We start from the raw sequence: 24,149 nt of genomic DNA, 5'->3' as shown, positions 1-24,149 counted from the left end.
TGCATAATAACTCACTGAGTCAACATTCCTGTTAGGCTTTTCATTTTCATTTAAAAAGTAAAATGTGGGCAGGCATGGCGGCTCATTCCTGTCATCCCAACACTTTGGGAGGCCGAGGCAGAAGGATTGCTTGAGGTCAGGAGTTTGAGACCAGCCTGAGCAACTAGTGAGACCCCATCTCTACGAAGAAAAATAGAAAAAGTAGCCTGCTGTGGTGGCACATGCCTGTAGCTATTTGGGGGGCTGAGGTGGGGGAAGATCCCTTGAACCCAGAGGTTGCTGTGAACGGTGGAGCGCCACTGCATTCCAGCCTAGGCAACAGAGCAAGGCTTCATCTCAAAAAAAAGTAACATAAAATGTGAAGCACAACCAAAAGATGTTTTCTAAGACCTGTAGGCTTTAGATAGTTCTGGTCACCTGATCTGGCCCCTCCCCAAAAGAAAGAAGAAGAAATAACTGTTTCATACACTGGGGATAGATTGTACTCCTGGTCACACCACAGCTTTAAGCCAACCTTGGTCTTTTTTCTGTTTTCTTTATCTCCCCAACTCTTGCCTCAGCTAGAAGAAGAAACAGATTAAAGAGATGAGGCCACTGGTGGGAGGGTCCCTATCAGTCCTAAATCATACTGTGGTACAAAGGAAAGAGAAGGCCAGCATTGAAGCCTGTGGAGATCTTGTCCAAGTCACTTTTCTCCTGTGAGATGGTTTCCCTTCCTCTGCCAAAAGCAGTTGGACCAGACACAAGTACTTCTGCTTGCAGAGTTATGTAGACGACTCAGCGATGATGATAGCACTTCAGCAATTCCATCAAATAAGCCCACTTTTATTTTGTTTTGTTTTATTTTATTTTATTTTATTTTATTTTTTTCCCTAAAGACGGGCTCTCACTAGTTTGCCCAGGCTGGTCTCAGACTCCTGAGCTTCTCCCACCATGGCCTCCCGAAGTGCTGGGATTATAAGTGTGAGCCAGCACACCCAGCCTCCAGCCACACTTAATATTAGCAACAAACACTGATACTGTTTGGTCTTAAAAGTGATGGTCAGTGCCCACTACTAGTCCATGCAGCAAGGCTAGAGGTTAGAAAACTTGCTTAGGGCAGACTGGCCACAGGAAAGGGAGTGTTGAGGGGGCCACTGGAAGACCAGGTACCTCCAGCAGCCCAGACCCATATATAGGGCAGCCGGTAGAGTGCCTGCCAGTGGTCCAGCATCTGGGGGATGGTTTCTAGCGATCATGAGCTCGTCAAGGGCAAAGCCCAGGGGGTCCATCTGTACCTGTTTTGCCCATCGGAGGCCAATTGGGAACTTTATCTTCTCTTGAAACCATAGCCTATAGCCAGGTCACCATGATTAATGTGCATATAATCACTAAAGTACAGAGAAGCCATAGAAATTCCCTGTGAGAAGATGCAAAACTCTAAGTGTGGGAAAGCAGAGTCCTCAGGAATACACGGAAGTGGGAGGAACCAGGGGCTTACCTCACACATCTTGGCCATAGCCAAGAATATCACAGGCAGGCCAACAATTATGTGACAAAGGGCTGCCTTCTAATCACACAACCAAATGGCAGGGGAGCCACCCTTTTCCATCACCTGCTTTAAAAAAAACGCTCTGGTATGGTTTGTCTGTCCTGCCCCCATTAGATTGGTCTTCCTGTGCCTTGTCAAAATACGGAGGGGTTGGATACCTGCTATTTTGTACCTTTTTACGTGATGATCAATCAGGTATAGCCACAAGAGAAGATGGAGGAGAGTCTTAGGAAAAGACGAAGTGTATTCTACTCACAGATCCTAGAGACAGGAGGCACAGCAGGCCAGGCAGGGCCACATGGTGAAGACACCAGGAGGCAGGAAGCAGAAGACAGGAGCAAGGAGAAGGTTTGGGCCACTATCTTTATTGGGGTTTTCTTGGAGAGAGTCAAAGCAGGGCAAGGGGAACAGTGTAGGATTGGCTAGTTTGAATGATTTCTATGGGCTTTGAGTTACAGGGATGGTTCCTAATTGCCTGGCACCAGATTCTGGGATGCATAAGACAGAGGAATGTTGCCTCCTGGGGTGTCCTGTCAGATATTGGAGGTATGGGTCTGAATGGGTTAGTTTGCATATCAAAGGCATGCTCCTTGCTGGTCAAGGATTCACTGGCACATAAACCTCACATAAGAGGCCTAAGGACTAAACTCTAACTGGTATTGTCTTAAATTTTCTCCTGAGGGGCCTGGAGGAAATCGTTCCCAAGAGCCAGACCTAACATTCTTTTCTACTGACCCCAAATTTTAAACAAAGCTTCTCTTCTATAACCTATTGTAAATCAGAAAAATCTGGCCGGTTGCGGTGGCTCACGCCTGTAATCCCAGCACTTTGGGAGGCCGGGACAGGCGGATCACGAGGTCAGGAGATGGAGACCATCCTGGCTAACACGGTGAAACCCCGTCTCTACTAAAAATACAAAAAACTAGCCGGGCGAGGTGGCGGCGCCTGTATTCCCAGCTACTCGGGAGGCTGAGGCAGGAGAATGGCGGGAACCCGGGAGGCGGAGCTTGCAGTGATCCAACATCCTACCGCCGCACTCCAGCCTGAGTGACAGAGCGAGACTCTGCCTAAAAAAAAAAAAAAAAAAAAAAAAATCAGAAAAATCTGTGAATTCTACCTATGACCTGTGAGCCTCCGCTTCGAGGTGTCCTGTCCCTTCTGAGGCTAAACCAATGCGTAATTTCAATGTATTGATTTACAATTTTACTTGTCATTTCTGCTTCCCTAAAATTTACCCCGCCTTTATTTTTTTCTCTTTTTCTTTTCTTTTTCTTTTTTTTTTTTCTTCCTTTTCTCTTTTTAATGACTAGTCAGATGCAGTAGTGAGAATCGGGGAAAGAGTAGAACAAGGCGTTTGATGTGTAACTGACTGTGAACAATCATGATAACTCATTACCTTTGCACCAGCTGCCCTGCCTTTAAAAACCCTTTCTTGAAAGCCACTGTGGAGGTCAGATATTAAGTGTGAGCTGCCTGATTCTCCTTACTTGGCATCCTGCAAATAAACACCTTCCTTTCTCCTGCCACAAACCTCAGAGTGGATGTTTGGCCTATTGCAGTGGACGAGTGGATCACAGTTAGATTAAATAATGGCCAGGTGTGCAGTGTTGGGGCTCGAAGATGGCAAGTACAGACTTGCATTATAGTTGAGAAGAAGAGGACAGATGATATCCAACGCATTTCTTTCTTACCACTTTCTCCATGGTTACTCACCAAGGGCAGAGACCTCTGTCTGTGTCTGCTTACATTATCCAGCTTGCAGTCTAAGACAACGTGCTGCAAAATGAGAGCTTGGTATGTGTTGGATAGCGCTGCACCCCATCGCTTCTGCCCTCCAAAAGAAACAAAACTCCCATCCAAGCAGGTGCTTGAAAACCAGCATGTTCAGGTGCTGGGGAGAGCTGCCACTGCCTAGACACCAGTCTCTGGTATGAACTAGGTACCCTGCAAACACTGTTTCTCTGGCATCAACTAGGTATTCTGCAAACACTCTTTCCAAATACAGTCACATTCACAAGTCCCAGAGAAAGATCTTCATGGGGGCCGCATTCAAACCACTACAGTTCTTTTAAGGGAGGATTTAAATCTCAAAACCAGTTAGGTAATCAATAGTGTTCTACCACTCCAGGAAACCAAAGCTGCCCTCCACATTCTGGTTTCCACAGTAAAGTGATACTCCCTCAGGAAATAGTTGTCTTCATGTAACCAACTCAAGTTCAGCTGCTCACAAGAAGCAAGGTGTGTTCAAAAGAAAGCAGCTTTACTGATGAAATGCTATCTGATGGGAAATGCCAAGGCCTTAAAGAAACCACTTCCAAAGTTTGGGCTGAGGGCAGGGGCTTAAAAAAGGGAAGCCTGATGTGAAAGCCATGCTGGAGTTGTGCAGGTGCAGGGGCTATGTCTTGCCCTGATGCCTGCCTTGAGTTATGGTCCACCTGGAGTGCAGGCTGGCACCATCTCCACAGTGGCCGTGGCCATGTAACTGAGCAGCTTGGCAGCTAAGCCTCAAACCACGTTTTAAAACTTTTTTTTTTTCCTTTCTCCTTTCCTCCTTGAACCTTCTAGTCTCAAGCTATAATAACTTATTTATTTATTTATTTATTTTTGAGACACAGTCTTGCCCTGTGCCCCAGGCTGGAGTGCAGTGGCATGATCTGGGCTCACTTAAGCCTCTGCCTCCTGGTTCAAGCAATTCTCATACCTCAGCCTCCCTGGTAGCTAGGATTACAGGCATGTGCCGCCATGCCCAGGTAATTTTTGTATTTTTTAGTAGAGACGGGGTTTCACCATGTTGGCCAGGCTAGTCTCAAACTCCTGACCTCAGGTGACCCGCCTGCCTCAGCCTCCCAAAGTGCTGAGATTACAGGCATGAGCCACGATGCTGGGCCAACTTTTTATTATTTTGACTTCTTTCCACAAGCGGCGAGCATCCAGAGCCTTTTTTTGCTGGTTACAATCAGGCTGTAGATTATCCATCTTGAGGCAATCTGTAAGTGGGGGAGAATTTCGCAGCTGGACCTGCATGCCTGGTGTATTTTAAACTAACCCCTGGAATTTCGTAACAAGCATAGGGTTAGATAAAGGTGCATGGGGTAAGGAAGTGTGCAGTGGAAAAGGGAAGGGGCTGTAGTTTCAAAGTACATTTCAAGGCTATATTTTAAGATTAAGGAAAAAAAGGTTTTTACAGTTTGTTTCAAGGTTATATCTTGAGACTGGAAAGAAAGGAGGAAAGAAAAAAGTTTTAAAGTGCATTTTGAAACTCAGCTATTCACATTTAGTCAAGAATCTAGAGTGTTACTGGGTATGGTGGCTCATGCCTGTAATCTCAGCACTTTGGGAGGCTGAGGCAGGCTAATTGCTTGAGCACAAGAATTTGAAACCAGCCTGGGCAACATGGCAAAACTCTGTCTCCACAAAAAATACAAAAAGTAACCAGGTGTGGTGGTGTGCACCTGTGGTTCAAGCTACTTGGGAGGCTTAGGCAGGAGGTTCACCTCAGCCTGGGAGGTTGAGGCTGCAGTGAACCTCAATCACGCCACTGCACTCCAGCCTGTGTGACAGTAAGACCGTCTAAAAACAGAAACAACAAAAAAGAATCTAGAATGTTAAAGCTGAAAGAAACACAGTAAGTTGTCCAGAGCCCTCCTTTGGCCAGGGGTAACAACTTAGTTAAATGTTTTATCTGAGGTCACAGAGTTTGGGCTGAACCGAGTTTCCTGCAACCTCATTCAGTTCTGGGACTGATCCTGCGGTCGCCGCGGCAGGCGAGGACTCAGAGCAGGGACTGTAAGTGCCTTGTCCTCAGACTGCCTCAGCAGGGCAGCGGTGAAGCCATGCTGCTCACCACAGTCCTCCGGTGGCTTCAAGCTGGAGGAGGAGTAAGCCTCAGATGGGACAGTCTGAGAATACTGAATGAGTGAGTGGTTTTGTCATTGTTTTTGGCAGGATGGAGGTGGATGAAATTTTTCTGAGCTGGGTTTTAAGAAGCAGGAAGAGGCCGGGCACGGTGGCTCAAGCCTGTAATCCCAGCACTTTGGGAGGCCGAGACGGGTGGATCACGAGGTCAGGAGATCGAGACCATCCTGGCTAACACAGTGAAACCCCGTCTCTACTAAAAAATACAAAAAACTAGCCGGGCGAGGTGACGGCGCCTGTAGTCCCAGCTACTCGGGAGGCTGAGGCCGGAGAATGGCGTGAACCCGGGAGGCGGAGCTTGCAGTGAGCCGAGATCTGGCCACCGCACTCCAGCCTGGGCAACAGAGCGAGACTCCGTCTCAAAAAAAAAAAAAAAAAGAAAAAAGAAAAAAGGCAGGAAGAAGCAAATTACTTTTCTGCATCTTACGGCTGAATGGGAAGAAGTTTCTGATAAAGCATGGCTGAAGCAGGCCAGTTTCCTCCCCGCCTGAGCTCCTCCTCGGCTCCAGGTAGAGCCTGGAGCGGCTGCTTCAGAGCGTGGGCTTTCCCCAGGCTGTGCTCAGTCTCAGGACGTGGCTGAAGAGAGGACGTCTGCTGAGCCTCAGGCCTGACAGTAACAGTGAAGTGAAGACACATCCAGAGAAGAAAACAAAGGTTTTTAAAGGAAGACCCTGGTCTGTTTTGAAATGGGGTCGGGGAGAAGGGACTTTTGAGAGGAGGACTTCCCTTGCCTGGAAATGCCTAGGAGCCACTCTTGCCACCCATGCCCTCTCATTTGCCCAGTCAGAGCCACCGCAGCCACCAGCCCCATCGGAAACGGGCTTAGGAAAGTCCAGGACGCCGTGGCTCTGCTGCCCTGTGACCCTCACAGGCCCCTTCCTGTCTCCTCAGAGGGGCAGCTATCTTTGCAATCCCAAAGCATCACTTTTGGGATGGGTTTAATCCAACCGTGCTGCAGTAGAGGCTCAGGCAGGGTCCAGGTCTGCGTATGGTGGTGCATCCTAGTCCATAGTTGTCTTGATAACTGAATTGACTTTCTGGCATAAGTCATGGAAACACCATTTGTGCACCACTAAGTTGGGGGTATTCAGTTCTCCCAACTCCAGTCTCCAGTCTGCCGGTCTGTTTTCCAGAGAGGTCTGCAAGTGCTCGCTAGGGAGATGCAGGGGGGAGCCCTGCCTGGATTCCATTCTCAACACTGCTGCGTGGCTCTGAGCAATTTCCTAGGAGTCTGTAGAAGCAGCTCCAGGGCACTGCCCTGGGGCTGCCTGGGCAGAGGTGCAGCTGTGCCTGCAAGCCCTTAACCTGAGCTGGGGGGATGGAGGGGTGAGGCAGGGGAGTAGCGAGGGACACTTTTTCTTCAAGATTTAACTGTACCTCAAGTTGCCCTCCCTCTGGTAGATGATGATCAGGCCAGCAGAACAAGACTTAGGAGCCTTCCTATGACTGGGAAGAAGAGACTTGCATTATTCACCATTTACCTCCCGTGGCACCTACTGAAACGCCAGGCCCTCTTGGAAGAGCTTGGCACATAGCGGCTCACTGAATCTTCATGATCACCCTGCAAAGGAGGCACAATCATCACGCCCATTTTACAGATGGGCCATAGAGTGATAGAAGAAGTTGCTGAGGGATATGCAGCAGACCCCAAGATTTCAATTCAGGCAGCCTGTCCAGAGTCTGGGCATTTCATAGTGCGTGGAGCTGCTATATACTAACAGAGTAATTAAAGGCATTGAAAGGTTCTTGTATTGGTTCGAACCCCAAGAACGTGCCAACAAACAACACGAGGCGGTGTGGAGCAACATGCTGTTTTAATGAGCACCTGGGTGCCGGCAGGCTGAGGCCTAAAATGGTGTCAGCACCAAATGAGGACAGGGCAGGGGTTTTATAGTCCTCTGCAAACAGGAAGGGTCCCAGTGTGACATGACTGCTACGTGGTACCCGGATGGCCTCTCTCCATCCTCAGGGGTAGGTGTCTTCCAGCCAGCCCTCTTCCTGCTTCTGCTGTCTCACTGGGACGGGGCCTGAGAAGGGAGGAGTTACTCATCCCCCCAAGCTTTCAGGCCCCGGGGAGAATCTTTCATTCCTGTCTATTTGTCTTCTGTAGAAGAGGGAAGAGGGACGACTTTCTCAATAACTACTTCAGGCATGACATAGAGGGTGGCTTGGGCACCTCGGAAACAAAAAACTTAATTTTGGGGATTTTTTTTTTTTTTTTTTTTTTTAGACGGAGTCTCGTTCTGTCGCCCAGGCTGGAATGCAGTGACCTGATCTCAGCTCACTGTAAGCTCCGCCTCCCGGGTTCCCGCCATTCTCCTGCCTCAGCCTCCCGAGTGGCTGGGACTACAGGCGCCGCCACCTCACCTGGCTAGTTTTTTGTATTTTTTAGTAGAGACAGGGTTTCACCGTGTTAGCCAGGATGGTCTCGATATCCTGACCTCGTGATCTGCCTGTCTCGGCCTCCCAAAGCGCTGGGATTACAGGCTTGAGCCACCGCGCCCGGCCAATTTTGGGGATTCTTGAGAGACGGGTTGGCATCCATGGTGCCGTTGTAGCAGGAGCATCAACTGGATCGTCTGGCGGTTTACTGTAGTTTCAACAAGAGTTTTAATGGCTTTCATTATCACTGGGTTAACACAGGGGAGAAACAGGAGGACCCCAGTGGTGAAGATGCCCATCCCTGTCAGCGTTTTACATCCTCCTAAATTAGAGAACCACCCCCTAGAAGGTTTGCTGGATCCCATCCCTTCCAGGTTTGGACTGGTCCATGGGCTACTTTTCCGATGTTTGAGGCGATTTCTAGAACCGCTTTTCCATTATCATCTATGTTAAGACAACAATTGGAGATATTAAACTTACCACAGACCCCACCCTCTTCTGCTGGTAAGTGTCTAGTGCCAGCCTGTGTTGATAAATTGCCGCGCACATTTGGTTTTGTTGTTGCGCGAGCATTTCCAGGGCTGAGGCGGTTTGGTTGGTGATGGTCTCTAGAGCAGCCTGTGGTCTGATTATTCTATTTAGCGTGTATATGGGATGACCCTGTGAACCATCCTCCGCCCGGCTGGCAGGACCGTAATATTCGATGATCCCTGGCGGCGGGCACTCGTCCTCTTGCTGTCTTCGGCATCCTCCTACCTTTTTACAACCCGTTTTCCTATGTTTAAGTTATACGCAGGGACTCCGAGGGTGTCGGGGTTTTCCCATGTAAAGGCAAAGAGGTTTTGGGAATCAGGGTGTAAAGGAATTGTGAAAAAAGCATCCTTTAGGTTTAGAACAGAAAAATGGGTGGTTTTGGAGGGAATTGTGGAAAGTAAAGTATATGGGTTAGGAACTACTGGACGTACTGGGAGTACAGCTTGGCTAATGGATCTGAGGTCCTGGACTAAGGGGTAAGTTCCATCTGGTTTTTTAACAGGTAGAAGTGATGTGTTAAAAGGGGAGTCTGTTGGGTGGAGTAGGTGACTGGCGAGGAGGCAAGAAACAATAGGGCTTTAGGCCTATGAGAGCTGGTTGGGGGTGGGATACTGCTCTGTGAGAGGAACTGGGGGGCTCTTTAAGGGTAATGCAGATGGGGGAGTGGTGTTTTGCAACTGAGGGTGTGGAAGTATCGCAAACTACAGTGTTAAATATGGATGGGGGATAAGGAAAGGTTGCATGTTTTAGGGTGGGAGGTTGGAGGAGTAGAAGAAAGCTAGAAGTACCGGAGGGTTCTGGGTGGATGCGTTGGGTACCATGGAGAATGTGGAAGTGGAGAGTAGTGTAGAGTTTTGAAAGGATGTCTCTGCCTAGAAGCGGAGTTGGGCATGAGGGCAGGACTAAGAGTGAGTGAAGGAAAAGGCATGAAGGGAGCAGAAGAGTGGAGGGGTGGTTCAGGATTTGGAGACTTGTCCATCAATTCCTACAACAGAGACTTGGGAGGACTGGGTGGGTCCTGAAAAATTAGGTAAAGCAGAGTATGTTGCCCTGGTATTAATTTAAAAAACATACTGGCCTACCTGCCACCATCAGGGTTACCCTTGGCTCAGATGAAGTGATGGTAGTTGCCGGGGCGTCCATTCCAGGGCACCATCAGTCTTCAGCAGCAAGGCTGATGAGATCTGAGTAGGAGGTTTTGGCTGGCTCAGGAAGGGATGGGGGCGGTCCCCCCTTACAGGGGCCGCTCACAGTCCAACTTCCAGTGGGGTTTTCCATAGAGGGGGCATGGCCTGGTGGGCTTACCCAGGTTTGGGCATTGTCTGGACCAGTGGCCTACATTGCCACACTTGAAACAGGCGCCAGGTGGAGGTGGATTACCAGGAGGCTTCCGTGTGGAGCCACAGCCCCGTGGGCCTGCAGGGCCCCTGATGGCAGAGGCACAGCATTTGGAACTGCCTGTTTTTGCCTTTTATTTTCCTTATCATGATTGTTAAAGACTTTGAAAGCTAAATTAAGAAGGCTAGTTGTGGAGTTTGAGGGCCATCGTGAACCTTCTGAAGCTTGTGCCAGATATCAGGGGTGGACTGGGAGATGAACCGAAGGTTAAAAATAGTAGTTCCTTCTGGACTGGCTGGGTCTAGGTTGGTATACGTTCTTATGGCTTCAGTTAAATGAGAGAGAAAAAGGGCTGGGTTTTCGTCAGGACCTTGGGTGATTTCTGAAAGTTTTTCATAGTTGACTGCTTTATGGGCCCCATTTTTGAGTCCTGCAGGAGACACACAATCATGTGGTCTCGATGGAGGTGTCCAGAAGCCCCGTCTTGATAATTCTAGAGGGGGTCCTAGTTGGGGACTGCTTCTGTGCCAGGAGGCTGGGCAGGAGCCTGGTGATGAATTGTATCTGCAGGTGCCTGAGTTAGGGTCCAGATATGGTCTCAGTCTTCTGGGGTGACGGTGGAAGAGAGGATAAAGTAGAGGTCATGCAAGGTTAGTTCATAAGACTGGGTGAGGTATGAAATTCTCTAATATAAGAGGTAGGGTCTTCTGGAAATGAACCGAGTCTTTTGTTAATTTGAGAGCGATCAGTGAGGGAGAAGGGAACAGGAACTCTAACAATACCTTCAGTTCCTGCTACTTCCTGAAGGGGACACTCCAGCACAGGTACTGAAGTAAGGGTGGGGCATGGGCCAAAGATGGCGCCTGAGCGAGTATGGGCTGGAGAGAAGGAAGAACCTGGAAGTGGTTCCTGCTGAGGGTTTGAAGGGGGAAGCCGGGTTGAGTTAACAGGCAGTGGAGGCTAGATAGGGGTGTAAGGTGGCAAGAAGGGTTTACAAGCCTCAGGAGAGGGCGATGGGGGAGGAGAATGGGTACAGGCGATACTAAAATTGTCCTGAGGACGGGATGGTGTGGGAAAAGAAGTGGATACTGCTGACTGGGAAGATGGCGGCTGCGAAGATACAGAGGAGGCTTGTGGGGGTTAAAGAAAAGGTTGAGAGGGAGAGGAAGGAGCTGGGAGGGGTGGGCAGCAGTCTGCTGGATCACATGTGGAAAAAGAGGTAGGGTTGGGAGGAGAAACGCAATCAAGGCGGTGAGAATGGAGGAGAAGAAACGGGTGAGCAAGAACTGCAGAGGTCGGGTTGTGATCTGAGTGCAAAACCGCCTGGACATAAGCACATAAGGAATTTCTCCCCATTTCTCCAGTCATCAGCAATAATTGCTTAAGTCAGTTAAAATTGCAAAGTTGAATGTTCCATTTGTGGGCCATTTGGACCTGTTATCTAACTTGTACTGCGCCCAGACTGAATTGAAAAAAAGACAAGGCGCTTAGGGCGGACATGTTGCCTGAGGCCTAAGGTTTGCAGGTTTTTATAAGACAGCCTAGCGGGCTGTCCTTTGGAATGGAAGACTGAGAATTTCCCATAACAGAGGGTAGGCTCTGGAGAACAATGAAAAGGAGACCATCCTGGACAGCCGGAGGGAGAATATAAAAGGAGTGATTATCACACCTGCCTTTTTCGTCCCGGGGGACCAAATGGTTTAGAGGCGACCCCCTAAGACGAGATGATCAGCGAGTGCCTGGCACATGCCAGAGCCTTCAGACCAAGGTTGGATTTTCCAACGGAGAAACGAAGAGAGGCCATGAGGATTTTTCCCTGTTAACCGGGCTCCCGGGAAACTTACAGGTAGGTGAGATGCCTGCACAGAGAGGCGATTGGAGGCTGAGGAGCTTCCTTTGTCCCACTGCTGTGGCCGGCTCTCCGGGGTGCAGGGATAGGTCCACAGGGGAGGCAGACCTGAGCCCCTCCAGGGTTTCAGCACCAGATTAAAGTATCATTTGAACCCCGGGAGCGCGCCAACAAACAACACGAGGTGGTGTGGAGCAACATGCTGTTTTATTGGGCACCTGGGTGCAGACGGGCTGAGGCCTAAAATGGCGTCAGCACCAAATGAGGATGGGGCAGGGGTTTTATAGTGTCCTGTAAACAGGAAGTGTCCCATTCTGACCGGACTGCTATGTAGTACCTGAATGGCCTCTCTCCATCCTTCGGGGTAGGTGTCTTCCGGCCAGGGTACGTGTCTTCCGGCCAGGGTACGTGTCTTCCGGCGGGTCCTCTTCCGGCTTCTGCTATCTTGCTGACGCACGCTGCTGGCGCAAGCGGCCTTGTACCTTGGGACTGGGCCTGAGGAGGGAGGAGTTATTCATCTGCTTAAGCTTTCAGGCCCCAGGGAGAATCTTTGAGGCATAAAGTAACGAACACTAATAAATGATTTTTAAATTACCACTGTGATAAGGGCTACAGATTAGGATTACATAGAGAATGTATCAGGGAATTTTCTCTTAGTCTGTAGGGCAGAGAAGCCTTCCAAGAGAAGTAACTTTGAAAGGCAGATGTGGAAGATGAAGAAAAGGCAGGACAGGAATGGGATGAGGCAGGGCTGTCCATGGCTGGACGGACTTCAGGAGGACCCATGTAGCTTTGGGAACAAGGGACAGAGTGGCAACAGATCTTGTTGGAATGTACCTTGAGACCCTATCACAGCAGGGAGGTAGCATAATCAGGTTTACATTTTTACTTTATTTATTTTTTGAGACAGGGTCTCACTCTCTCATCCAGGCTGGAGTGCAGTGGCACCATCATAGCTCATTGCAGCCTTGAACTCCTGGACTCAAGCTATGCTCCTACCTCACCCTCCCAAGTAGCCAGTACTACAGGCATGCTCCACCATGCCTGGCTAATTTTTTAATTTATTTTTTGTAGAGACAAGGTTTCACCATGTTGCCCAAGCTGGTCTTGAACTCCTGGCCTCAGTCTCCCGAAGTGCTGAGATTACAAGTGTGAGCCACCTTGCTGGCTGAGGTTTGTATTTTTAAAGGTGGCTCTGCTGCAGTGGGGTGCAGAGGAGAGAAAAATGGGGTACAGAAGGATAATGGGGTATGGGGGAGGGGACAGTGGGGAACAAGGGAGAAGATGGTGGGATGCTGGGGAGAGGGCAGCACTGGGGGATTTCAGGTGAGTGTCAAGGCCACAGAGCTAGGACAGGTGAAATTCCAGCACAGAGCAGTTTGGAGGCAACCATATGGGTGAAGAGAAGTACAGAGATTTGAGAAGTATTTGGGTGGCAAGCTGGGAGGCAAACTTCCAGGTTTCTACGTGAACACAGGGGCGATGTCTTGGGGAGGAAGGAATATTGCAGCAGGAGTTCAGTGTGGAACATGCAGAGCGAAAGGGTAGCCGTGGCGGGACATAGCTGAACATGCAAAGCCAAAGAACAGAGAGAGCTTTAAGCTGCTGGGAAAATGTTGGGGGTCTTGCCCTGTTGCTGTAATTAAAGTTGTCAGAGTACGTGAGGTGGTCAGGGAAGAAAGCACTCACAGACAAGTGGCTGGGTGCAGTGGCTCAGGCCTGTAATCCCAGCACTTTGGGAGGCCAAGGCGGTGGATCACTTGAGCCCTGGAGTTCGAGACCAGCCTGGGCAACATGGCAAAACCTCATCTGTATAAAAAGTACAAAAATTAGCTGGGTATGGTGGCATGTGCCTGTAGTCCCAGCTACTCTGGAGGGTGAGGTGGAAGGATTGTTTGAGCCCAGGAGGCGGAGGATGCACCGAGCCCTTGATCATGCCACTATACTCCAGCCTGTGGTGACAGAGCAAAAACCTGTATTGAGATGGTTTGACTCTGTGTGCCCACCCAAATCTCATCTCAATTTGTAATCCTCATGTGTTGAGGGAGGAACCTGTAATCCCCATGGGTTAAAGGGGGCAGGTGATTGGATTGTGGGGGTGTCCCCATGATAAAGGGTTGGAGAAATAAATGGGGAGTAGATATCACCTGTGCAGAGCTCCAAATGATTTACATAGATGATCTGTCATTGAGGAGTGGGAGCATAACACTTCAGGCCTTAGGTATGGATTGTTTATAGTGACTGCCTCTCCATCTATACAGTGTGGAAAGGAGGAAAGAGTCACTGTATAATGGGCAAATCTGACAACCATTACCTGAGGCAGGTGTCCAAGGCCAACATCAACAATGATAAGTCAAGTTGACAGTTTGAACCCTTGAAAATGAAGTGCTGAGGCCGGGCGCGGTGGCTCACGCCTGTAATCGCAGCACTTTGGGAGGCCGAGGCGGGTGGATCACGAGGTCAGGAGATCGAGACCATCCTGACGAACATGGTGAAACCCCGTCTCTACTAAAAATACAAAAAAAAAAATTAGCCGGGCGTGGTGGCGGGCGCCTGTAGTCCCAGCTACTGGGGAGGCTGAGGCAGGAGAATGGCGTGAACCCGGGAGGTGGAGCTTGCAGTGAGCCGAGATTGCGCCACTGCACTCCAGCCTGGGCGAGAGTGAGACTCCGTCTCAAAAAAAAAAAAAAAAAAAAAAAAAAGAAAATGAAGTGCTGAGAAGGGCACTTTACCTCCGTGGTCTTCCAACCCCAAACCTTCCTCCCCTAAAACTCTCATCTAACCATGAGAAAATCATCAGACAGACTGGGCAAAGTGGCTTATGCCGGTAATCCCAGCACTTTGGGAGGCTGAGGCAGGAGGATCACTTGAGCCCACGAGTTCCAGACCAGCCTGGGCAACATAGTGAGATCTCGTCTCTATTTAAAAAAAAGAAAAAAGAAAATCATCAGACAAACCTTGATTGAGGGATATTTTACAAAATGTCACAATACCTCAAAACGATCAAGGTCATCAAAAACAAGAAAGTGTGAGAAACTGTCAGTCAAGGAGAGACTAAGGAGGCAGGACAGCTGGGTGCAAGGAGGCATCCTAGATCGATGTCCCAGAACAGTAAAGAGACATGAGGTGAAAACTGAGGAAATCCGAACAAAGCATGGCCTTTAGTTAATAACATATCTATATTGATTTATTAATTATAACATGTACCCAACAAATACATTAATAAAATACTAATAATAGAAGAAACTGAGTGTAGAGTTTATGGGAACTCTCCGCATTATCTTACCAATTTTTCTGAATGTCTAAAGCTCTCTTCTAAAAACTAAAGTTTACTTTTTAAAAAACTGATGTGAAATTTTTCTATGGCATCCTAACGTATCGTTTGGGATTCCCAAAGTGGGGAATTAATGAGATAATTTTAGTTTGGCGAGTGGATGTAGCATTAAAAACATTAAGTTATATACTGAAAAGTTATTCTTTTCTTCCACTCTTCTGGTGAGATCACACAGTGAGCCTTCTTCAGTGCTAGGATGTCTTCATGGCTGCTTTGACACTTACTAATCTCCATTATTTAATGAAGACAAACTCATAGACCCGGCTGGACTCCAGTGTCTACAGTTCAATAGCATTGCTTTGTTCTGAGTTCATCTTCAGGCACCTTTTTTTTTTTTTTTTAGACGGAGTCTCGCTGTCTCCCAGCCTGGAGGGCAGTGGCTTGATCTCGGCTCACTGCAAGCTCTGCCTCCTGGGTTCATGCCATTCTCCTGCCTCGCCTCCTGAGTAGCTGGGACTACAGGCATCTGCCACCATGCCCTGCTAATTTTTTTTTTTTTTTTTTTTTTGTATTTTTAGTAGAGATGGGGTTTCACTGTGTTAGCCAGGATGGTCTCGATCTCCTGACCTTGTGATCCGCCCACCTCAGCCTCCCAAAGTGCTGAGATTACAGGTGTGAGCCACCATTCCTGGCCCTTAGACACCCTTTCTTTATGGCAAATGCTACCGGTTGTCCTTTTGTATGGGCAATCTGAAACTTTCTTTGAAGAACTTGATTACAGTTATTAAAAGGAAGAACATCAAGTATACTGGCTGACAATGGTTACTTTTACCTGAGCCCTGCGAGTGTGAATTAAAACAATCCTCCTACCCTTTGCGTCCTGGAAATGGCTTCCAGCTGATAACTTACAGGTCCAAATTAGCTACCTGGAGAAGGTTTTATGATTCGTGGCTTACATACTGTCCCTGAGTTAAAAATCTTTGCGTTGAGTTCCTCAGATCTCATCATGCCTCCCATTCCATTCAAAAAAAAAAAAAAAAAAAGCTACTAAGATTTAAAAAATAAATAAATAAAAAATGACATACCTTTCTCACAATTTGTGGACAGAGGACAGACAGAACTCAAAGTCATCCCTCTGCTCACTGAGATAAATGCGTATCTGATGACTTCCTTTGGAAAGGCTAATCAGAAACTCAAAAGAATGCAACCCTTTGTCTCTTATCTACCTATTACCTGGAAGCCCTCTCCTCGCTTCAAGTTGTCCTGCCTTTCCAGGCTGAACCAATGAACATTTTACATGTGCTGATTGATGTCCTATGCCTCCCTAAAATGTATAAAACTGAGCTGTGCCCCGATCACCTTGGCACATGTCATCAGGACCTCCTGAGGCTGTGTCATGGGTGTGTCCTCAACCTTGGCAAAATAAACTTCCTAATTGACTGAGACTCAGACACTCTTTGATTTACAAAACATTTATCAAAATTATGTCTGCCTCCACGGCCTTAATTTCAGTTGACACAGCAACGAACTTCCCTTCCTCACATGACTTAGAGAGGGCTTGAAGATGCACCCTTGTTGACCTGGCATAAGACCACACACAGACCTTCCGAATTCTCACTCATTGTCCCACAAATGATTAGGCTGACTGCCTGAACTCACTGATCCATCAGAACAGAGTATTCGTTAGCCAAACTCTCCTCCCAGGCCCCTGATCCTGGACCCACCCTCAGCCTGGGGCAGCAGACAGCCCCTCCCGAGAACTGGCTGGAAGCCTGGTAAAACACTCTCTATCTACTCTCCGTTCACCCCACCTCCCATCCCTCCCTTCATTAGGCTCCTCCCATTTCCCCACACTTCATTCTTCCTAGCTTTAGTCACTCTTCCCTCTAGAAGAAAAACCCCTTTCTACGCAACCTTTGAGGTGCTGGCAGATTTCATGGTGGGAGTGTTCTCCCTATTGAAATAGTCCCCCTCTTCCTATTACAACAGCCCCTTCCCCTTCCTCTTGCAATAATCCTTTTCTAAAAAGTGACTCTTACCAAGTCTGGAGTTTTTTTTGTACTTGACACAGTACAGGTGGCATTCACAGTGGCGATATGATGAAAGTGGTCTGTGAATAAATTAAGAATGAGAAATGCTGTAGTCGTAAGACAAAACAAGACAGTGGTTTGGGGAGATATCTTCCCATATTCAGTTTGAATCCTTGCTGTTCGGCTGGATGCTGTAATAATCGTGAACTCATGTCTTTGTCACACAGGCTCAAAAAAGCACCTGGATCTGGGAGGTGTTTAATAATATTCTGGGTGTAGTGGTGCAAGCCTGTAGTCCCAACTACTCAGGAGGCTGAAGTGGAAGGATAGTTTAAGCCCAGAGTTCAAGTCCAGCCTGGGTCACATTGCCAGACCGCATCTCAAAAATAAATAAACAGGCCAGGTGCCGTGGCAAATACCTGTAATCCCAGCACTTTGGAGGTGGAGGCGGGCAGATCACTTGAGCCCAGGAGTTCGAGACCAACCTGCATAATGTGTTGAAGCCCAGTCTCTACTAAAAATTTAAAAAATTAGCTGGCCGTGGTGGTGAGCACCTGTAGTCAGCTACTCAGGAGGCTAAGGTGGGAGGATTGCTTGTGCCCAGGGAGTTGAGGCTGCAGTGAGCCATGATCATGCCCCTGCATTCCAGCCTGGGCAGTGAGAGTGAGATTCTGTCTCAAAAATGAATACATAAACATAAATAAACAAACATGTCTAATCAACTCATCTATTTAACTAACACTGCATATATTGCACATGTACTTTTCTTTCTTTATGTCTTCTTTTTCTTTTCTTTTCTTTCTTTTTTTTTTATTTTATTTTTTATTTTTTGATACTAGTTCTCCCTCTGTCACCCAGGCTGGAGTGCAGCGGCATGTTCATGGCTTACTGCAACCTTGAACTCCTGGACTCAAGCAGTCCTCCCATCTCAGCCTGTGGACTACAGGTGTGTGTCACCACACCTGGCGAGTTAAAAAAAATTTCTTTGTAGAGATGAGCGTCTCGCTATGTTGCCCAGGCTGGCCTTGAACTCCTGGGCTCAAGTGATCCTTCTGCCTAGGTCTCTCAAAGCACTGGGATTAGAGGCATGAGCCACCAGGCTCGGCAGACATCTTGATTTTTAGCCCACTGTGGCGCATGTGAGATGTCTGACTCCAGAATTGCAAGATAATAAATATATTTTATTTATATTTATTTATTTATTTATTTTGAGACGGAGTTTCATTCTTGTTGCCCAGGCTGGAGTGCAATGGCACAATCTCGGCTCACTGCAACCTCCGCCTCCCGGGTTCAAGGGATTCTCCTGCTTCAGCCTCCCGAATAGCTGGGATTAGAGGCATGCGCCTCCATGCCCGGCTAATTTTGTATTTTTAGTAGAGATGTTGTTTCTCCATGTTGGTCAGACTGGTCTCGAACTCCCTACCTCAGGTTATCTGCCCACCTCGGCTTCCCAAAGTGCTGGGATTACAGGCGTGGGCCACCGTGCCCAGCCTAAATATATTTTATTTTAAACAATTAAATTTGTGCTAATTTTTATAGCACCAATAGGAAATTAATACAACACATAGCTATAGTTATATATGCTATATATACATGCTATTGTATGTATAAAATATTTTGGGGAGATTCACATAGCAATGTTAACATCATTTCCTTTGGAAAATGGAACTGAAGGTCTAGGTGATAAAAGGTCATTGGGAGATTTTTCATGTTTTGGTTTGTCCTTTTTAATTTTGAAGGTTTTTAAAAAATTATTTATTTATTTATTTGTTTTTGAGACGGAGTCTTGCTCTGTTGCAATGATGTGATATTGGCTCACTGCAACCTCCACCTCCTGGATTCAAATAATTGTCCTGCCTCAGCCTCCCTAGTAGCTGGTATTACAGGCACACAACATCACATCTGGCTAATTTTTATATTTTTAGTAGAGATGGGGTTTTGCCATGTTGACCAGGCTAGTCTTGAACTCCTGACCTCAAGTGATCTGCTTGCCTCGGCCTCCCAAAGTATTGGAATTACAAGCGTGAGCCACTGCGCCCAGCCTGAGTACTCTTTTTTTTTTTTTTTTTTGGAGGTGGAGTCTCACTCTGTCATCCAGGTTGGAGTGCAGTGGCGCCATCTCAGCTCACTGCAGCCTCAACCTCCCGGGTTCAAGCGATTCTCCTGCCTCAGCCTTCTGAGTAGCTGGGATTACAGGCACATGCCACCATACCGGGCTAATTTTTGTGTTTTTAGTAGAGATGGGGTTTCACTATGTTGGTCAGCCTGGTCTTGAACTCCTGAGCTCAGATAATCCACCTGCCTCGGCCTCCCAAAATGCTGGAATTACAGGCATGAGTCACAGTGCCCGGCCCCTAAGTACATTTTTAAACACTGAATTAAATTTTAAAACTTTTGTTGTTGTTGAGAGGGAGTCTTGCTCTGTCGCCCAGGCTGGAGTGCAGTGGCGTGATCTTGGCTCACTGCAACCTCCGCCTCCCGGGTTCAAGAAATTCTCCTGCCTTAGCCTCTTGAGTAGCTCGGACTACAGGAGCATGCCACCACGCCTGGCTATTTTTTATTTTATTTTATTTTTATTTTTTGTATTTTTAGTAGAGACAGGGTTTCACCATGCTGGCCAGGCTGGTCTCAAACTCCTGACCTAGTGATCCACCCACCTCAGCCTCCCAGATTGCTGGGATTACAGATGTGAGCCACCATGCCTAGGCTGAAAAACTTTTTTATACAAAAATTAGCCGGGCATGGTGGCATGCACCTGTAATCCCAGTTACTGACTGAATGGAAATCAGCCTGACTCCCAGGCTGACATGGGAGGATCTCTTGAGTCTGGGAGTCCGAGGCTGCTGTGAGCTGAGATTTTGCCACTAATCTCCAGTCTGGGTGACAGAGCGAGACCTTGTTTCAAAACAAACAAAAAAACCCACTTTCTTCTTGGTGGATTTCTCTGCTATATGTCCTAGACCATCTCTATCCTTTCAGCTTTAAAGGGTAAATGTACTTAAATTGTCCTAGGCAATCTCTATCCCTTCAATGTTAAAGTAAGAATGTACTCTTCCAGTGCTGTGGTTTGAATATGGCTTGTCCCCACAAAAAATCATGTTGAAACCTAATTCCCAATGGGGCAGTGTTGAGAAATTGGACCTTTAGGAGGTGATGGTACCATGAAGCCTCTGCTCTCATGAATGAATTACTTATTCATGGATTACCTGATTAATGGGTTATCATAGGAATGGACCTGGTAGCTTAATAAGTAAAGGAAGAGAGACCTGAGCTATCGCACTCAGCCCTCTTGCTTTGTGATGCCCTGCCCTACCTTGTAACTCTGCAGTCTCCACTAGAAAGAAGTCCTTACAAAGTGCAGCCCCCCATTCCATTCATTTCAGTCTACTCCAGCTCACTCAACTCCTCTGCATTCCATTCCACTTATTCCATTCTACTCCATTTGTTTCCATCCCACTGCATTCCATTCTGTTCTAGTCTAGTCTATTCTAGTCTGTTCTATTCCATTACACACCACTCCACTTCATTTTGTCTTTTTCTATCCTATGCTACCCCTTTCTACTCCACTGTATTTCATTTTGCATATTCTATTCCATTTCCTTCTATACTATTTCATTTTATTCCACTCCATTCTATTCTATTCCCCTCCCTTCCATTATACTTCACTCCCTTCATTTCACTCCATCCCATTTTATTCTATTCTTTCTATTCTCTTCCATTCTTTTTCATTTTACTCCACTCTATTCCACATCACTCCATTCCATTCTATTATATTCTATTCAATTATATTCTGTTTCACTCTACTCCATCCCATTTTTTCCAATTTATTATATTTTATTCACTTTCATTCTTTTTGTTTGTTTTTTGTTTTTTGTTTTGAGATGGAGTCTTACTCTGTTGCCAGGCTGGAGTGCAGTGGTGCGATCTCGGCTCACTGAAACCTCTGCCTCCTGGGTTCAAGTGATTCTTCTGCCTCAGCCTCCCGAGTTGCTGGGATTACAGGCACCTGCCACCACGCCTGGCTAATTTTTATATTTTTAGTAGAGACGGGGTTTCACCATGTTGGTCAGGGTGGTCTCGAACTCCTGACCTTGTGATCTGCCCACCTCGGCCTCCCAAAGTGCTGGGATTACAGGAGTGAACCACTGTACCTGGCCGATTTCATTCTTTTCAATTCCCTTCCACTGCATTCTGTTACATTCTGTGCCATTCCACTCCACTGTATTCTACTCCACTCCTTTGTATTCTAGCTTATTATGTTCAATTATATTCTGTTTTATACCACTCCATTCCATTTTATTTCAATTTATTCTAGTCTAGTCTATTTCATTTTACTCCATTCCATTCTATTCTATTCTACTCTTTTTTTTTTTTTTTTTTTTTTTTTTTTTTTTGAGACAGAGTCTCGCTCTGTCGCCCAGGCTGGAGTGCAGTGGCCGGATCTCAGCTCACTGCAAGCTCCGCCTCCCGGGTTCCCGCCATTCTCCTGCCTCAGCCTCCCGAGTAGCTGTGACTACAGGCGCCTGCCACCTCGCCCAGCTAGTTTTTTGTATTTTTTAGTAGAGACGGGGTTTCACCGTGTTAGCCAGGATGGTCTCGATCTCCTGACCTCGTGATCCACCCGTATATTCCACTCCACTCCACTTCATTCTTATTCCATTCCATTCTATTTCATTACACTCCATTGTATTCCACTCCACTCAACACCATTCTGTTCAATTCAGTTGTCTTTCACTATACTTCACTTGCCTTCATTCCATTCCATTCTATTTTCCATTTCACTCCATTCCATCCTATTCAATTCTATTTCATTCTATCTTACTGTATTCCATTACACTTTAATTGATTCTAATTAATTGAATTAGTTGATTCTAATTAATTGAATTGATTCTAATTAATTGATTCTTCATTCTATTCTATTTCTTTCCACTGTATTCCATTCCATTCATTTCCACTCCATTCTATTTCCACTTCATTCTATTCTATTTCCACTGTATTCCATTCCATTCATTTCCACTCCATTCTATTTCCACTTCATTCTATTCTATTTCTTTCCACTGTATTCCATTCCATTCATTTCCACTCCATTCTATTTCCACTTCATTCTATTCTATTTCTTTCCACTGTATTCCATTCCATTCATTTCCACTCCATTCTATTTCCACTTCATTCTATTCTATTTCTTTCCACTGTATTCCATTCCATTCATTTCCACTCCATTCTATTTCCACTTCATTCTATTCTATTTCTTTCCACTGTATTCCATTCCATTCATTTCCACTCCATTCTATTTCCACTTCATTCTATTCTATTTCTTTCCACTGTATACCATTCCATTCATTTCCACTCCACTCCCTTGACTTCATTGCACTCCATTCCTTCCCACTCTATTGTACTCCACTTCACCCCATTCCATTATATTTCAGTCTAGTCAACTCTATTCTGCTTTATTTCACTCCTGTCCTACTCCATTCCATTCCACTCCATTCTGTTCCATTTCACTCCACTCCTATTCTATTTCATTCAGCTCTGTTCTATTCCACTTCACACCATTCTGTTCAATTCAGTTTAATCCAATTCTATTCTTTCTATTCTATTCCATTACATTCTCTCTACTTGTCTCCTATTCTATTCCACTAGCTTTTTTTTTTTTTTTTTTTTTTTTGAGATGGAGTCTTGCTCTGTCACCTAGGCTGGAATCCAGTGGCACGATCTTGGCTCACTGCAACTTCTGCCCCCCAGGTTCAAGGGATTCTCTTGCCTCAGTCTCCTGAATAGCTGGGATTACAGGCATGTGCCACCATGCCCGGCTAATTTTTGTGTTTTTAGTAGAGATCAGGTTTCACCATGTTGGTCAGGTTGGTCTCGAAGTCCTGGCCTCAAGTGATCCACCCACCTCAGTCTCCCATATAAAATGGAAATAGTTCCATAGTGGACATCCTACATCACAGGCTACCACATCCCTGCAGAGCAGTAGGATTTAGCTAGCTATGGTCCTATAGGGGAAAGCCGTTAGCTATTCTACATAACCAACAGTATGCAGCCTATAGCATTCACAAGAAACATGGCAACTCCTGTTGGAGTGGCTTCTCCTATTTAGAGACTGCATAGTCACAAGGCATATTTACCTAGACCCAACACTTTTTCAGTCATGATTCATCCTTGCCCTGATTCTAAGTAAACCAAAGATGTTTAAACCTCCCTGTATCCTGAGTTGGTAATAATTAACCAGGTTACCACATTAGTTCAACATACTGACAAGAAAACATAAAAAAGGCATATAATTACTTGGCCTACACACCTTACGATGTGGAGACCATCTTCTGTTCTCCTCTGAGGACTTCCACCAGCTGAAGAAACCATGAGACATCCGACAGCAGTCCCCTCCTTTCCATTGCAGATAGTGCTAAAAGCACTCCAGGCCTTCAAGCCTGCTGAGCTGTTCTTGGTGTGGTCCTCATAAGCTTGCCTGCCAACTGCACAGCTCTCTCGGAGGAGTCCTCCTCCATGTCACTATTATTAGATAACTGTTATGAGCTGCTTTTCTCCATGTGAATCATCCACATTTTTGCCTATGGGAGAAAATTTAGCCCATACCCCTAAGGACTGATGGATATATTCAGCTAAATAAGACTTCCTAGACATTAAAAATTTTCAAAGGCATGATTATTAATCTCAAATGAATAAGTATAAACTAAACAAAAGTAAAATTCTTTTTATGTAACACAAAATACTTTTAAAATAGAGTAAATATTAGTCATAAAGAAATCCTTAATTGTTTAAAACATAGCAATATTGGCCAGGTGCGGTGGCTTAAGCCTGTAATCCCAGCACTTTGGGAGGCGGAGACGGGCGGATCACGAGGTCAGGAGATCAAGACCATCCTGGCTAACACGGTGAAACCCTGTCTCTACTAAAAAATACAAAAAACTAGCTGGGCGAGGTGGCAGGTGCCTGTAGTCCCAGCTACTCGGGAGGCTGAGGCAGGAGAATGGCGTGAACCTGGGAGGCGGAGCTTGCAGTGAGCTGAGATCCGGCCACTGCACTCCAGCCTGGGCGACACAGCGAGAGTCCGTCTCAAAAAAAAAAAAAAAAAAAAAAATTGCAATATTATAAAATTGGTCTTTTTGAAAAAAGAAAAAAAGGAAAACTTACAAACTTTAAAAAATATTTACCCTTTATTGATATATAGATGTATATATTTTTGGGGTACATGTGATAATTGGATACATTTATATAATCAAATTCCAAATATGTTTTATGAAGTAAATAGATTATTGGTACCCAATACTAACA

At 46.4% G+C, this 24,149-nt stretch overlaps 1 protein-coding gene across 1 annotated transcript in view; it reads left to right on the top strand.

Annotated features, from left to right (window-relative positions):
• LOC140710301 (endogenous retrovirus group K member 8 Gag polyprotein-like) overlaps nucleotides 1-24,149 on the top strand; it is a 393,717-nt gene that overhangs the window by 124,766 nt on the left and 244,802 nt on the right.

This window comes from Chlorocebus sabaeus, chromosome 25, assembly GCF_047675955.1.
Source record: "Chlorocebus sabaeus isolate Y175 chromosome 25, mChlSab1.0.hap1, whole genome shotgun sequence".
Lineage (NCBI taxonomy): Eukaryota > Metazoa > Chordata > Mammalia > Primates > Cercopithecidae > Chlorocebus > Chlorocebus sabaeus.
The sequence above is the reverse complement of the archived record's forward strand: the minus strand, read 5'-3'. Positions and strand labels throughout refer to the sequence as shown.